Source organism: Capricornis sumatraensis, chromosome 1 (genome assembly GCF_032405125.1).
Source record: "Capricornis sumatraensis isolate serow.1 chromosome 1, serow.2, whole genome shotgun sequence".
In the NCBI taxonomy this organism is placed as follows: domain Eukaryota; kingdom Metazoa; phylum Chordata; class Mammalia; order Artiodactyla; family Bovidae; genus Capricornis; species Capricornis sumatraensis.
In genome coordinates this window covers 139,981,671-139,997,593 of record NC_091069.1, presented here as the reverse complement: position 1 = coordinate 139,997,593, position 15,923 = coordinate 139,981,671, and the positions used below count along the sequence as shown (strand labels likewise).

At 36.3% G+C, this 15,923-nt stretch overlaps 1 non-coding gene across 1 annotated transcript; it reads right to left on the bottom strand.

The window, feature by feature from the left end:
* Positions 1 to 14,277: 14,277 nt before the first annotated feature.
* On the bottom strand, positions 14,278 to 14,350 carry TRNAS-GGA (transfer RNA serine (anticodon GGA)). Its single transcript has one exon. It is a non-coding gene; the product is annotated as a tRNA-Ser (tRNA).
* Positions 14,351 to 15,923: the final 1,573 nt, after the last annotated feature.

The following is a 15,923-nucleotide window of genomic DNA, read 5'->3' as shown; positions in this document are numbered from 1 at the left end:
ATTATATTATATGAAAACTATAAGTCAGAAGAGATCCTTGCTGTCTCATATGGTCAAGTTATTTTATTTCCCACAAAACTGTTCCCAAGGAGATGCACAAACATACTGGTGTACAGCATTAACTGTTGAGGAATTAGGTACAAGAAGAACTTCCCCTGAGGAAGAGGATGTGAACTTCAGCACATGAGGATCTCACTGAAGTGTTTGGTCCAGGGCATTTTCTATTTAATTTCACTGTCTGATATGCAGTGAAGAACTACATCTTTAAAATTTAAAGAATACATTGTCATTTAATTCACATAGAAACAACTCAAGCAATATAAAAGTGGTATGAGGTAGGAAATTAAAATCTAGTAGGGTTCTAGAATACAAAAAAAGAAAGCTAAAGTAATACAGGCACATTTTCTTGAAATCTAGTACATCAGAAAATAAAATACACAGCAAAAAAAAAATATCAAAAAGTAAAATTTCATTTTAGCCTTTCAAGTATGTTTACTGAGGTAACAATGATGCTGAAAACATGGTTTCTAGAAAATCATTAAACCATTACATTATCAAAAGAAATTATGTGTGTGTATATCATGTGTATATACATATACATACATGTTTATGTAAACATTAGACAACAGATCAATTTGGAAATGATTTACTAGTCCTTCAGAATGAGTGAAATGCAATTTCTTTTTTGTTTTTACAGGTTCTTGTCCCAAGGGATTGAGATTGATTGCTTTGTACAATTCATGGTGACAAAAAGATTTACAGTTTTTGATCATATCTCCTAGTATAGGCATCAGCATCTTGAGGTATTACTTGAAAGACTGTGCTCATTTTAAGATAAATTGGTCCAGAGCAGAATCTCTGGTGAGCTCCCAGGCTCATACTGCAAAGTCACAATTTGTTCTGACATTGTGCTTCACTGCTTTGGTCAGCCTTCCTTGTTCATACATTTGATAACAAGTTGATGGACATATATATATTTGGTGGTTCAGAGTTTCTTTAGAAAAATATTCTGTTGTGACCCACAAAAAAGTAACATATGGAGAACAATACCCAACACTGAATATAAACAAAGACATCCTAAGATGAAAATCTATAAAGGAGGTGACCTACAAATAATTAGTAAACGTTTTTAGCTTGTCCTTTCAAATATGTGTAGTTATATAAAAGAAGCATAAATTTAGGTAGGAATTGAACTCATAACTGAATTCATCTAATTTTCAAAAATCTACCTACTATTACTGTGGCAAAATCCTGCCCTTTCCTGCAATTATTAGTGGTTAATTCTGTTGAAGATAGAATATGGGGAAAAAAAGTAGAATGTGTTTTGAATGTTAAATTTAAGAATCTAAATGGATTGGTTTGTTGTTTATACTACTATAACTCCTTTTTTTGAATTTCATTTTTAATAGAGAAGGCCTTTATTGTTGCAAATGTCTTCACATAATAATTTAAATAATAGTGTTTCTTTAATTTAAATAAAAATATAATACATATACTATTCTAGAAGGTCCAATGAAGTAGAAATTATGTACCCATAGAATTATATTAAACAAATCTGTACTTGAAAAATACTTAGATATTAAACTTTATCACAATTTAATAAGAACATTTATAGTATCAATTAAATAACAACAGTTAAACTAAAGATATAAATCAAAATTACTTTTAAAGAGGAAAAACACAAGCAAATGTCATGATACCATTGTGGCTGTCCAGGGTTGGCTACTGTGAAAGTTGAATTAAACCTGCATGTGACCCTAAATCCTTGAGCCTTTCCAGCATGAGTGATCCTTCTTCTTTCTGGGAGCTGGAAGATCCTGGGGACCTCTGATACTTGCAGGATTCTGTGTGCTGTGAGTGGAACCAACAGAATCAAAGAGGTCACTCAGAAAAGGCTGAAACTTACACTCCTATTTCACTAGTATCTTTTCTTTGATTGGTAATCTTTCTGTCAAGAGAGCTACCATTCAATTTTAAACTCTTTCCTCATAGAAAAAAGTCTGATTTTGATAGAAGGAAATGGTTCTTTCCAATTCTTTGTCCATGTCTTTGGGCGTCATCCTATAGAAGTTGCCCTTCAAATATGTGTAATTCATATTTCTATACATTTTGGGATATTTCTTCTCTATTTCCAAGCAGTGAATTCTTTCTTCAATTGATTTCCTATGAAGTTGAAATCCATGTTCATACTTTGGGCAGTATTTGATGTTTAATCTAAAGTTTCTCAATCTTACTTTCAAGATTGAGAATACTTGTGTATTTTCTGACTAAAGATACTTTCTCAGTTTGGAGACTTCTTATTTCTCCTGTAAACTCTTCATTCATTTCATTTTATTCACCTAACTTTCTGGATGCTTTATGGTGGGGGTTGGCAGTGGGGGGTGGGGGGTTGTTTTGCTTTCTCAGCTGTGCTGAGCGTCTTGTGAGATCTTAGTTCCCTGACTAGAGATAGAACCCGGGCCCCTAGCAGTGAAAGCAGGGAGTCCTAACCACTGGATCAGCAGGTAATTCTTTCTTTTTGTTACTTTTTCTTTTCTTTTTTTTAAAGGAAACATCATTGGTAAGTTTTGTTTTGATTTCTTTTTTCCTCAGATCAAATCCTGACTCTAGCTAGACCCATCTTTTGATTTAGTGTTTTCGTATAATTTCAAGTCACCATCAATCATGCAATATTCTCTAAAGAGACTGGGCAAATTTATGACATTCAGCATGATTTCTGTCAGAGATTTTTTTATAGCCTCTCTACCTCTTTGTGTGTTCGTCTTATGCATTTTGAGTTTTCAGGCATTTCTTTCTGTTCCTTCAGTTCCTGCATTCTGCTTCCATCCTGCATTTTCTTGAGCAACCAGTTGCAGACTTCCCATATGGTGAGTATTTTCATTTGAATCCTCCTTATTTTCTTCAAAAGTGGTTCTGCATTTGTCTAAAAAGCTTTCAAGATGATTTTTCCATTAGTCATTTGTGACTGGGAGGGGTGGGGAGGGGATTCTGATGCATTTTTGAGTGATTTTGTCTGCCCTTGAAGGCAAACCATCATCAGTCTATGAAATGAAAGTGTAAAAGCTTACTTTTCTATACTTTTTTGAGGAAGTCTACTGTGTTCATTCCAATCCCAAAGAAAGGCAATGCCAAAGAATGCTCAAACTACCGCACTATTGCACTCATCTCACATGCTAGTAAAGTAATGTTCAAAATTCTCCAAGCCAGGCTTCAGCAATACGTGAACCGTGAACTCCCTGATGTTCAAGCTGGTTTTAGAAAAGGCAGAGGAACCAGAGATCAAATTGCCAGCATCCGCTGGATCATGGAAAAAGCAAGAGTATTCCAGAAAAACATCTATTTCTGCTTGATTGACTATGCCAAAACCTTTGACTGTGTGGATCACAATAAACTGTGGGAAATTCTGAAAGAGATAGGAATACCAGACCACCTGACCTGCCTCTTGAGTAATCTGTATGCAGGTCAGGAAGCAACAGTTAGAACTGGACATGGAACAACAGACTAGTTCCAAATAGGAAAAGGAGTGCGTCAAGGCTTATATTGTCACCCTGCTTATTTAACTTATATGAAGGGTACATCATGAGAAACTCTGGACTGGAAGAAGCACAAGCTGGAATCAAGATTGCCAGGAGAGATATCAATAATCTCAGATATGCAGATGACACCACCCTTATGGCAGAAAGTGAAGAGGAGCTAAAAATTCTCTTGATGAAAGTGAAAGAAGAGTGTGAAAAAGTTGGCTTAAAGCTCAACATTCAGAAAACGAAAATCATGGCATCTGGTCCCATCACTTCATGGGAAATAGATGGGGAAATAGTGGAAACAGTGTCAGACTTTATTTTTTGGGGCTCCAAAATCACTGCAGATGGTGACTGCAGCCATGAAATTAAAAGAAGCTTACTCCTTGGAAGAAAAGTTATCACCAACCTAGATAGCATATTCAAAAGCAGAGACATTACTTTGCCGACTAAGGTTCATCTAGTCAAGGCTATGGTTTTTCCTGTGGTGATGTATGGATGTGAGAGTTGGACTGTGAAGAAAGCTCAGCACCAAAGAATTGATGCTTTTGGACTGTGATGTTGGAAAAGACTCTTGAGAGCCCCTTGGACTGCAAGGAGATCCACCCAGTCCATTCTGGGATTTCTTTGGAAGGAATGATGCTGAAGCTGAAGCTCCAGTACTTTGGCCACCTCATGCGAAGATTTGACTCATTGGAAAAGACTCTGATGCTGGGAGGGATTGGGGGCAGGAGGAGAAGGGGACGACAGAGGATGAGATGGCTGGATGGCATCACAGACTCGATGGACGTGAGTCTGAGTGAACTCCGGAAGTTGGTGATGGACAGGGAGGCCTGGCGTGCTGCGATTCATGGGGTCTCAAAGAGTCGGACACGACTGAGCGACTGAACTGAACTGAACTGAACTGTGTCCTAAAGTGATGACCTGTTCATATTTTTAAGTGCTGCCAAATACAGCATTTATAACTTCAGAGTGTTGGCCGCCACAACAGGCAACTTGAGGGCTTCATAGCTTGTGTAATTAGCTGTCCTCTCACTGATGTTTTGATACTTCAACCCAGGCAGAAAACCTTTAGAGTAGCATTTTTATTTTGAAGTATGTCAGTTCTTTAATATAAAAACCACTATAGCAGTAAATACTAGCATCCTCCAGAGACCTGAGACAAGGGTGACTGATCCCCGGGACCTTTACAGTGTGAGAAACAAGAGAACTGCTAGCTTGATCCTCAAGGTGTACCAGGTTTCAGGCTTCAGCACCCTTTCTGCCACAGTGGATGTGGTAGACAGAGGTTCTGGTGAGACTCACTGACTGTTTCTTAAAGGAAAGAATTCAGCTACTATCTGGGGTAGGAAAGAAGAGACAGAGGATTTTAGTCCGGACTCTGGTCTCTGATGACACGAACACATAGCAAGCAGCTTAAGCCAAAATAGGGAGTTAAAGTAAGACTACTGGAAGGGGGAGAAGGGGCAGGGCTACAGGTGCCAGGGTGCCCTGGAACCTCAAATTGGAAGAGACTTGCTGTCCCCAAGTGTGTCCCTGTAGCAGAGGAAGGTCTCTGGGTGCCTGTGGGTAGAGTTTACTCTCTGAGGTTTCTCCTCTGGTAGAGAGACAGCTGACAGCATCTGCAGTCTCTGTTTTAAACACAGCGGTTTGTGTTTGTTTTTTCACTGTGGTAAAATATATATAAAATTTCCCATTTTTCCCATTTTAAAGTCTGTAGCTCTGTAACAATGAGCACCTTCACATGGTTGTTCAACTGTCACCACTATCCATCTTCAGGAATTTCATAATTCCAAACAGAAACTCTGTAACCGTAGGCAATGAACCCCATTCCTGCCTCTCAACAGCCCCCAGTACTCTCTATTCTACTTTCCGTCTCTATGAATTTGTCTATTTTGGTTGCCTCATCTTTTTGTGTCTGGTTTGTTTCACTTTGCATCATGTTTTCAAAGTTCATCATGTGGTAGCATGTGTCACAATTTTCTACATTTTTAAGGCTGAATATCATTTCATTGTAAGTATACAATGTATGTTGTTTATTTATCAGTTGATAGACATTTGGGTTGTTTCCATCTTTCAATTATTGTGAGCAATTCTTCCGTGAACACTTGTGTGCAAGTATCTCTTTAGGTCTCTGCCTTCAATTATTTTGGGTCCATATCCAGTAATAGAATAGCTGAATTATTTGGTAACTCTATGTTTAGCTGAAGAATCATCAATGGTTTTACATTGTATTGCACAGGATTCCAGTTTCTCCATATCCACACTAACTCTAATGCATGTGAGATGCTATCTTATTTTGGTTTTGTTTTAAATTTACCTAATGGTTTGTGGCATTGATCATCATTTCATGTGCTTATTGACCATCTGTATATCTTCCTTAAAGAAATACTTATTCAAGTTCTTTATCCATTTTTGAATTGGATTATTTGTTTCTTATTGAGTAGCAGGAGTTCTTTATACACTCTGGATATTCCTTATCAGATATATGCTTTACAAATATTTGTTCTGGGAATTGTTATTTCATTTTCTTTTTTAAAAAAATATACATTTATTTATTTTAATTGAAGGTTAATCACTTTACAATATTGTATTGATTTTTCCATACATCAACATGAATCCACCATAGGTATACACGTGTTCCCCATCCTGAACCCCCCTTCCTCCTCTCTCCCCGTTCATTTTCTTAATTAAAGTACTTTTGATGTACAAAAGTTCTGTTTCATTTTATTTTTTAAATTTAGTGAAGTTCAATTTATCTGTTTTCTTGTTGTTTCTGAGCTTTTGTGTCATATTCAATAAATTACTGCCAAATACAAAGTTATGATGCTTCCCACATGTTTCCTCTAAGAGTTTTATAGTTTAAGCCCTATGTTTAGGTTTCATTTTGAATATATGTTGGTATATTTGTATTTTAACAGTTCAGTTTCATTCTTTAGCATGTTCAATTCAGTGGCTCAGTCATGTCTGACTCTTTGAGACTCTATGGACTGCAGCAGGCCAGGCTTTGCTGTTCATCAGCAACTCCCGAAGCTTGCTCAAACTCATGTCCATCGAGGTGGTGATGCCATCTAACCATCTCATTCCCTGTCATCCTTTTCTCCTCCTGTCTGCAATCTCTCCCAGAATCAGGGTCTTTTCTAATGAGTCAGTTCTTTGGCTCAGGTGGCCAAATATATTTAGCATGTAGGTAACCAGTTTACTAGCACCATTTGTTGAAAAGTCTGTCCTTTTACCATTATCTTATTATTTCAAAAGATAAACATTATAGTGTGCCTTCATAATTTTGAAAGTTACACATAAAGCTAACACCAGTTATATTTATAGACTGTATAAATGGAACCTCAGTAAATATGGGATAACTACAAAATATAGACATTGTGATCTTTTGCACTCATAAAATAATAATTACTATCAGTCTGCTGAGAAACACTAAAACTAAGTAATACAGTTATTAATAACATTATCAAATAAAAGAACAACTTATTGTTCCTGCTATTATAGTAAATGCAGAAATGGTGAATCACAAAACATTTAGATAATAGTTAAACATATTTTGTCAATAAAAATTAAATTTGAGCATTGCCTATAAGTTAAATAAACAAACAGTAAATTATTAAAAATCTTCAATTACTTAAAAGTAATAGTTAAGTTCTCATTATGGTTGAGGAAAAATTCTGTTGAAAGGTTGGACTTCTGACTACAGAATATTGAAATATAATTGGATATTTATTTATTGAATAAATAAATATTGGATATTTAAATATTGAAAGTATAATTGGATATTTATTTCATAACCCAATTAATTATCAAGTTATCACTAGTTTAAAGTAGGTTAATGTTAACTGTATGCTTATTCTCTTTGGCAGATAAGAATTTATAACGTGAGCATAGTCTTTTGTAATTGCATAAACCGTAATCTTAAAGAAATATTGAAAGTTGTTCTAAAATTTGTCAAGAATAACTTTAAATCACATATAATTTGTATAACTGTAACTCGTAAATTATATAAACTTCACAATGATTCTTTATTATCCTTTGAGAATGTTAGCTTCAATGGCACTTCTCTAGCCAATACATAAAATATTGTTCTCATTACCCATAACAGTTTATGTTCTCCTTTGTATTTTTACTCTTCTGTAAGGAATACACAAACTTTTCCTGAGAGGCATAAAATTCCATGTGAAGTAAAGTTTCAACCTTACCTGTATGTATGTATTTTAATGTGGGAATTATCTTCACTTATATTTATTAAATTATTGCTGACCATTTATCAATTTTGAATTATAGTATTTTTTTATTTATTCAAATCTGTATTGAAATCAATCCATTTAAAAAGCAATTACATTAGATTTAATTATTTTCAGCACTGAAATAATCAATTTTCAAGACTTTTTGAAACCATACATATATATTTAATTACTCATTCCTTTTTATTTGGCTGTTTCTGTTTCCCAGCAGTAAGATAACATCATAAAAAAAGTCAAAAACAATGGCTTCTTTTGCTGAATTTTCAAAGTATCAGATGTTGAATGTTATGTTCTCTTAGAAGAAAAATATGGAAAAGTAGTTTTATGAAGATCAGTAAATAGAAACTTGTAACTGGAGATTGTGTTGTTTTCTTTGCTTGAAAATCATCTTATAATTCTACGTGTTAGATGTGCTGAGCATTTCCAAGCAGAAATGGGGATGAGAATAGATAAAAGAACTTAGCAATAATTATACTCTACAAACTCTGTTCTTTCCTCTGACACAATGACTAGCTTATAAATAATGCTCCAATACATATATTAATCATGATATATGAAATACAAAGAAGAGAATGCAAAATGTGGACTGGGTCTAAATTAGGCCAAGGTTATATGAGTACAATCAGTTCAGTTAACTTCATTCAGATTAATTAGTTATATGAGGACTGAAGGTTAAAAAAGTTGTAAAATTAATGCCAAATTTAAGGAGCATAGTAATACACTTAACCTCTTAAAGATAAAGTTTTGAGAATAAAACTGTCTGGAAATAGGTAAGAGCAAATATGTCACCATTTAAAAAATGAATGTAATGAATATTTTAGTGTTAACAGCAAAAAGTGTCACAATTTATCTATTATTTATTTTATAAATAATATTAGACAACTCCACTAGCAAGAACACTTGAAAGACAAGTTCAATATTTTCTGTTCTATATCAATTCATCTCTTTCTTATACATTAACTTTTCCACGGGTTTTCATATGGAAGCTTGAGCTTCCTTAATCTTAAGCACTTCCTTAAGATTTTTCTCTTTAGGCTGGTATACAACTTATGATACCCATGAGTTTATAATTTTATGAAAATGTATGTCTCTTAGATGATTCTGAGTCTTTTATCATGCTTCAGATAACATTTCTGCATCGATTACAATTAGGTATCTACCTTTATCATTCACCTTAATTCTGCAATTTATAACAGCTTTTTCCTACCACCTTTATGTGTTTTGGAAATTTCTTTTTGCATCACCATCACTTCAAAATTAATGTATCTAAAATATTTGTCCTTCTTTCCAACCACCTTTTCTTTTGGGCTTCAATATACCTGTCAATATTACTATCAGGTTCTAATTATCCAAACTCAAAACCTAACAGTCTAGTTACTTTTTGACACATTCCTTTTCCTTATTACATACATCTAGTAAGCCACTATTTTTGTTAATTTGAATTTTTACTGTTTTTTGTTCTGTTATTGTTTTTACTACTAGAGTCTTAGCCTAGGACTGTTTCACCTAATATCCAGACTACGGCAATTATTTTCCAACAATCCCTCTAGCCTCCAATTTTTCTGAACTTCATTTCAACCTGAACATTACATCTTCTGAAAGAAAATGTTCATGAAACTTAGCCTTGCAAGTTTATCAAAACCTTATTTGCTCCCAATGTGCTAAATGCAGCATGGAATCATTGTCTATATCGTTCTCAGTAAGCTACAGGATGAGCTGAGCCAAAATCAAAGATGATAATAGCTAATAAGACTAAATATGAAGGTTTCCACATGGGTAAGAAAAACGCTACTCTAGGTGACAGGAAGCTGGCTGAACAGAGATTTGTGTTTTGTTTCTGTTTGATTTTTAGGTAGACTTGAATTGACTCTAAACTTATTAAGCATTTTTTGTGAAATGAAGTTGCCCACAAGGAGAGTTAATATTTCTTGTGTCCAGAAAAAATAACTCCAGTTTACTTCATACTGGCCAGAATGTATCTTGAGAATTGCTTTAAATTTGGGGGGAGGGGAGCTGCTTCCATAATGTAATAAACTAAATGTCATAAGCGAAAGAGTTAGAAAGATGTATGTTCCGCCTAAAGAGAAGAGTTAGAAGGCTCATAGTAGCTCTATTGAAATATTTAAAGGCTGTCGTGTAGAAGACAAATTAAATTTAGTTTGTAGACTCTAGAGAACAGAGTAAGATATTAGTAATTTTTTTTGTCTCATATAAATTAAAAATTGATAATAATTGTAGCTGTTAGTTCCTATAGCCTGCATTGCAGTTATATATCTACATTGGTGGAAAAACTTTAGTTAATATCTATTAGGAAAGCTTTCTCAGCTCTACCAAGTGAGAAAACATCTAGGTGAGTGAAAGGACTTCTCCAATCTCTTTCCAAATACTTTGTATATTGGATTTGGATATTTAGATTTAGCTTAAAAAAGATCACTCCTTGATAAATCAGGAAAAATCCAGCAAGACATCCTTACATAACTCAAACCTTCAGCTTTACTGAATATTTTAAAGTGCAGTTCCAAAGTTCTGTATTCTTTATATTTTATCTTTTTTAAACTGTTTTACAGAAATATTATTGTTTCTCCTCTACCAGCTGTTTAATTTATAATTTTTCTCTTCACAACTCCCAATTTTCTCATTTTCCAATGAGAACACCCTTCCAAAATGTGATGCACAGTTTAAAATATAGGTTATATGTCATTTTTAAGTATAAAAACAGAGATTGGTATTTCCCATCTCAAATTCATTGTAAAGGATGCAGCTAACCCAAATGGTGAGGGAGAGAAAATCAGCTACCTCGCCTTCGCATGTGTAAGTCCTAAAATGTCTGAGAAGATCACATTTTCAGGCAAAGAATACAAAAAAAAAAAAAGTAACTGATCTCTGTTTCAGAGGATGACATGATTACGCTTCCTTGTCATGAACTGCCTGCTTAGTTGACACTGAGATCAAGAAATATTCTAATATCCTTACCAAAACCAAAATTGCAGTACTATACAGTACAAAATAATTCCCATTTACATCCTCTGTTCTGTCAAACCTGCACTGTTAATTTTCCTTTAGGCTTGTCATTTTCAAACGAGGTTCATATTATGCTCTAACTTTGCAGTCCTTTCATGGTCTAGCTTGCCTAAGGAAGAGCACAACAAAAACAAAACAAATGAGTCTCAAGTTTTTACTTTTACCTAAAAGCCCTGAATTCTGTCATTCACTTCAGTCATCCTATTCCCACAAAATCTGGATTAAATTCTCTGCTTCTATCAGAGAATCTCTTCTAATTATTCCTGAACATCCCTGAAAGCTTCCCTTTAAAAGTCTTCTTTGTCTTTATCTTGCTAATGGATACAGCTTTGGAACTACTTGTCCGTCGTTTAAAAATTTCTGTACCCTCTTTTCACAATTAAGTATACTATTTCTCTTCTCTACTTTTTTTTTTTTTTTTTTGTCTTCCTTTTTTTGGTATATTTTTTCATCAGAGGGTAAAGTGTCTGCCTGCAATGTGGAAGACTGGGGTTTGATCCCTGCGTCAGGAAGATCCGCTGGAGAAAGAAATAGCAACCCACTCCAGGACTCTTGCCTGGAGAATCCCATGGACGCAGGAGCCAGGTGGGCTACAGTCCGCTGGGTCGCAAAGAGTCCGATACTGAGTGACTTCACTTTCACTTTCAAAAGTAATTAATGTCTTCATAACTTCATAAATGAAATCAGCTTTAGAATATACATTTATAGAGACAAGAGACACAGTTCACACCTTCTGTAAACTCTCAACCTGTTGGGAAGGAGAAACAAATGACTTTCAAATTCAGTCTGATGATAAGTACTTCAGTAGAGGTATCAACAAGTGGTACTGAAGTCCAGACACTACAGTTTTCAACTCTAATCACTATAAATTTAAAACAAACCTGGTTTCTCATAAGTGGATATATTCATCTTTCTGAAACATTTTTCTTCACTTTCTTCCTAATATCTCAAGAATATAACTAGAGACCTGCCCTAAATAAATAGTGTGTGCTTGCATACCTACTCATGAAGTCCTGCCCAACTCTTTATGGGCTCTTCTGTCCATGGGATCTCCCAGGCAAGAACACTGGAGTGGGTTGCTATTTCCTTTCCCAGGAAATCTTCCTGACCCAGGGACTGAACCCATGCCTGCTGAATTGCAGGTGGATTCTTTACCACTGAGCCACCTGTGAAGCCCCAAATATATGATAGTGACATTGAAAATGAGAGAAGTAAAAATTAATCTTTAAAATATGGCTATGAATGGAGGAGACTGTTGTATATGGGAAATTCATAGAGATGAGAAGTTTTTAAAATTATCTTTAAGTTGTTTGAGACTTGAGAATGTTTTTACCCTTAAAAATTGTCAGTAGGGCAGAGATCATTTATCATATACTTGAATACATTTTATGTATATTCATTTTTAAGACAAATACTGGTTAATTTTTAACAAATAAGCAGAACCAAAACAGAGTTAAACCTACAAAATAATTATTAGAGGAAATGTCTGAAACAAAAAGAAGGAGTAGGAGGAAGCAAGGAGAGTCTTTGAATCAGATTTAAGTCTCTTGCCTCTGAAAATGAGATGAGAAAGAAAGGAGAGTCAGATAGGAAGTCTTAGGCTGCAGCACAGTTCTAAGGGAGTCTGGGCCAGGCTGACATAACGAATGGGGAGAGACTTCTAGGAATACTGAGAGGCGTGTGTGTGTGTGTGTGTGTGTGTGTGTGTGTGTGTGTGTGTGTGTGTGTGTGTGTGTGTATGTGTGATTTTCATCTTCAATTCCTTTAAAAGGAGAAAGAAAACAACCAAAAGATCCATGGTTAAAAGAACAATTAGTTAATATCAAAAAGAGCTAACCAATGATTTTAAAATTTGTGAGTTTTTGAAATGGAAGTGAAGGCAAATGGAGTTGTTTCTTCAGAGCAAGATGCAAAATGCATTTAAAAATTTTTTTTTAATTATTTTTCAGAGTCTACCATCATGTCTTATATTAAATAAATAAATATTATCTGACAGAGAAATGTAGAATAAAAAATGTTGTGATATATTTTCAAATCATCTGCCTATTCCATTGTACAGGTATTTTCACAGGTTTGATTTACCCTGTCAGTTGTGGCTTCAGAAATCGTGATGCTGAGTCATTTTTCTACTTGAGAAGAATTTTAAAAAATATACATATATTTTTAACATTTACTTGCCCTTTTATCAATGATTTTCTTCAGAAAATTATTAAATAGGAAGAGTAGAAATAATATGAATTGCATTTATCATAAAAGTACTTTGCAAATATCAAGTGAATAGTCACATACTTGGCCTTGAAATTTTGAAGGCAATCTTTTGTTTTTCCATTTGATTGCACACATTACATGGAATTTAATATTTTTATACTGCATAATATAATGAGCCAAAGGAAAAATATTCTACTAGAGAAGTGTTGTTAAGGAGAATCAGAAAAAGAAAATATTTTGTTGACTGTAAATTCCCTGACAAAAGAAGGATCTGAGGGGCATAGGTGGTCTATTCTAAATCTAAAAGATTGGGACTTGGTTTAGAATGCAAAATATAGAGTACATATAGAATACTGAACATATAGAATACAGATCGAAATGTAATATGGAGACTAAATATAGGAAAATAATGAAATGAACTAGCTAGGTTATTATCAAGAACATCTAATAAGTATGATGAGGAAAATGTCTGACCTGAAATATAAAGTGAGCTGTATAGAGGATAGAGAAGGAAATGGCAAGCCACTCCAGTATTTTTGCCTAGAGAATCTCACAGACAGAGGAGCCTGGTGGGCTGCTGTCCATAGGGTCACACAGAGTCAGACACAACTGAAGCAACTTAGCAGCAGCAACAGCAGTATGGAGAATATGGAAAGGAAGGTATAACATACTAAGTTCAGACTAAGAAATGTCTAGGATAAAGACTTCAGGAAACTGCCGTAATTTACTGGGTGAAAAGGCTTCCCTGGTGGCTCAGCAGTAAAGAATCTTCCTACAATGCAGAAGATGCAAGAAACGCAGGTTCAATCCCTTGGTCTGGAAGATCACTTGGAGGAGTGAATGGCAATTCCGTCCATTATTCTTGCCTGGAGAATCCCATGGACAGAGGAGCCAGGCAGGCTACAATCCATGGGGTCACAAAGAGTGTAACATGACGAAGCAACTGAACACACAGGCACACTGGTGAAAGCAACTGGAAGGCAATAGAAATATACTTGTGGACACACATATAAAAGCATACTAATAGCATTATTATGAATGAGATAAGTGATATGTTGTTTTTTCCAAATAAGTCAACGTTAATGTTTCCTGCACTGCAGATTCTTTACTATCTGAGCCACCAGGGAAGACTCATACATACACTGAGTGAGTGACTGAAGTCGCTCAGTCGTGTCCGACTCTTTGCGACCTCATGGACTGTAGCCTACCAGGCCCCTCCCTCCATGGGATTCTCCAGGCAAGAGTACTGGAGTGGGTTGCCATTTCCTTCTCCAGGGGATCTTCCTGACCCAGGGATCGAACCTGGGTCTCCTGCATTCCAGGCAGACGCTTTAACCTCTGAGCCACCAGGGAAGCCCCAGTTGGATTAGAAACACAGGTTGGAAGACATTTGTGAAGAGATGACTCCAAAACATGTTAGAGTATATACCAAGAAATTTGCATACTAGGTCACTTCAGTGTGTCTGACTCTTTGCAACCCTATGGACTGTAGCCCTCCAGTCTCCTCAGTCCTTGTAATTCTCCAGGCAAGAATACTGCAGTGGGTTGCTATGTCCTTCTCCAGGGGATCTTCCCAACCCAGAGATGGAACCCAAGTCTCCTGTGGCTCCTGCATTGCAGGTGGATTCTTTCCTGCTGAGCCACCAGGGAAGCCCATACAAGAAACTCAGCCTTACTCAAACAGGTCTAGTCTTTATCCTTTGCTTGTGAGAGGTAACCTCTAAACCCTTGAAATTTCCTAAATGATAGGAGTGTCTTTGTTATTCAAGGTGAGCCCCTCTGACCACACCTAGTGGTTTTATGTTAAAAAGGTGATTCAGGTTGAGGCTGACCTCACCTAATTGTCTTAGGGTAGTGTTTTTGGGAGGGATTGGGGGCAGGAGGAGAAGGGGACGACAGAGGATGAGATGGCTTGATGGCATCACGGACTCGATGGACGTGAGTCTGAGTGAACTCCAGGAGATGGTGATGAACAGGGAGGCCTGGTGTGCTGCGATTCATGGGGTCGCAAAGTGTTGGACACGACTGAGCGAGTGAACTGAACTGAGGGTTTGGCCACAATAGAAAGACCAGTCATAGGAGAAAGGTCATATGAGTTAGGGTGGGGACTTTGACCACTTGATATCAACTCCTTCTGGGTGGAAGGATAGTACAGGAGTCCCTAACTCCAAAGCAGTACCAGTTTATGGCCTGTTAGGAACTGGGGCACACAGCAGGAGGTGAGCACACAAAACTTCATTTGCTACTTCCCATCTCTCACATTACTGCCTGAACCATCCCCCTCTGTGGCCTATGTTGCTGCTCCTGCTTCTAAGTCACTTCAGTCATGTCTGACTCTGTGAGACCCCATAGAAGGCAACCCACAAGGCTCCCCCATCCCTGGGATTCTCCAGGCAAGAACACTGGAGTGGATTGCCATTTCCTTCTCCAGTGCATGCAAGTGAAAAGTGAAAGTGAAGACGCTCATTCGTATCCGACTCTTAGCGACCCCATGGACTGCAGCCTACCAGGCTCCTCCATCCATGGGATTTTCCAGGCAAGAGTACTGGAGTGGGTTGCTATTGCCTTCTCTGGTGGCCTATGTTGACCACTGTCTTATTTTTGAACCACATCTCTTGGCTTCCAAGATGCTATACTTTTCTTCTGAACTCCATTCTTGTTGCCTTTCAAAATATGTATTTTTTTCCTATCTTATTCCCTACATACAAGTTGTCACCAGGTTTTTTCTTTGTTCCCTTTCTCCTTTCTCTATAATTGACCATTTGCCATCTCATTCATTTTCATGGTTATCTCTTGTGCACATGCCTCTTGGATCTACTAATTCACCCCAAATTCTTTTATAATTCTTGCTATTTTGGGAAGCTTATCTACACATCATCTCTTGGGTGTCCCATAACTACAGATTCAAAATATCCCAAAGTGGCCA